The sequence below is a fragment of the Eubalaena glacialis genome, chromosome 20 (assembly GCF_028564815.1).
Source record: "Eubalaena glacialis isolate mEubGla1 chromosome 20, mEubGla1.1.hap2.+ XY, whole genome shotgun sequence".
Taxonomy (NCBI): Eukaryota; Metazoa; Chordata; class Mammalia; order Artiodactyla; family Balaenidae; genus Eubalaena; species Eubalaena glacialis.
The window spans coordinates 10,078,690-10,080,467 of record NC_083735.1 but is presented as its reverse complement, the minus strand read 5'-3'; positions in this window follow the sequence as shown (position 1 = coordinate 10,080,467).

Genomic DNA, 1,778 nt, shown 5'->3' with positions numbered 1-1,778 from the left:
AATGTCACTAATGTCTCTGCATTTCTGCTTCGTCATCTATAAAATCAAAGTGGTAAAACCTACTTTGCTAGATTATGTTGAATGTATGTCGGGCATCTGGAGCTGTGTCTGCTGCATAGCAGGTCCTAATCCTTAGCATTTAAAGGCATCCGCTGGTCCACCGAGACCCAGACTCTAGGGTGGATGTCAAAACTGTTACTTGGATGGCACGCTGGGGCTATTTTTTTGTTTATTGGTTGTTTTTTATTTTGTAATAGTTTGATTCTCAGGAAAATTAGTATATCATTCTGCTTAACTGCAAGACATCCCGCCTGACGGGCCACTAAGGACTCGGAAAGCACTGTTTCTCTCAGCCCAGAAGGGAGTGGGGAGCTGGCTCTGAACTCTAAAGGTGCTCTGAGGGGTGATGCTCTGAGCCTTCTTCACTCGTGATCCTTGAAATGTTCCGTGAACTCTGTCTATAATTTTCTTACATGGCATTTTCAGTGTTGTGAAGGCTTACAGAAAGAACTCCCAATTTTTAAAAATAATTTATTTTTGGCTGCGTTGGGTCTTCATTGCTGCACGTAGGCTTTCTCTAGTTGCAGCGAGCGGGGGCTACTCTTCGTTGCGGTGCGCGGGCTTCTCATTGTGGTGGCTTTTGTTGCGGAGCACGGGCTCTAGGCGCGCGGGCTTCAGTAGTTGTGGCTCGTGGGCTCTAGAGCGCAGGCTCAGTAGTTGTGGCTCGTGGGCTCTAGAGCGCAGCCTCAGTAGTTGTGGCTCACGGGCCCTAGAGTGCGGGCTTCAGTAGTTGTGGCTCGTGGGCTCTAGAGCACAGGCTCAGTAGTTGTGGTGCACGGGCTTAGTTGCTCCGCGGCCATGTGGGCTCTTCCCGGACCAGGGCTCGAACCTATGTCCCCTGCATTGGCAGGCGGATTCTTAACTGCTGTGCCACCAGGGAAGCCCCCAATTTTTTTTTTGTCATAAAAATATAGGCTTGATTTTGGGTTGGAGGGAACTAAAAGCTCTCATTGACTTTAAGGCAAAAACTGTTAAGAATTCTGTCAGCTTCCACGTTGCTGTTCTCTGTATCACGGCTTTTCGTAAATGTGCTATTTATTAACCATGACGGTGACGCTGTGCCTTGGGAAAACATCGACCCTTGTTCTAAATAAAGTGAAAGCCCATCAATGACATGTTCATTCTCTTCCTTCCCTTCCAGAGACTCGCATGCACCTATTAAAGATAAAATAAATTCACACTGAAAAATAGAAATCTAAAATTAAATATTTAATTAGAACTCTGATTTGCTTTAAAGATAGGTGGCATTGCACAGGCTATATTACACTCTCTGTATAATTTTTTTTTGACAAAAAGGATACTGTTCATTTTAACAGGTCACTTTAATATTAATACATGTGTAATAGGATCAGAACTGAACATCACCTAGAGATGGTACATTGTACATTATTGGGAAAATTACAGTTTTGTATTGTAAAAACATTTATTTTTTAACAAGTTACCTACATTAATCAAAAAATTACAGCATATTTAATAATTTTACAAATTCTTCATAAAAAATATATCTCTGTACAAAAAGGTCGTTTGCACCTACTTCATGTCAGCAGCATGTGGCGGGGTGGCGAGACGGATGGATGGGGGGATGACGATGGTTTTCCTGATCATAATGCCAGCGTTCTTTCCCCTTTTTTATAGTAGCTTTTTTTTGTGGTTGTTTACAAAATATTTTACAGGAGAAAAAAATTATTGCAGCTAGCCTGAAGAAAGGCAAGATGTGT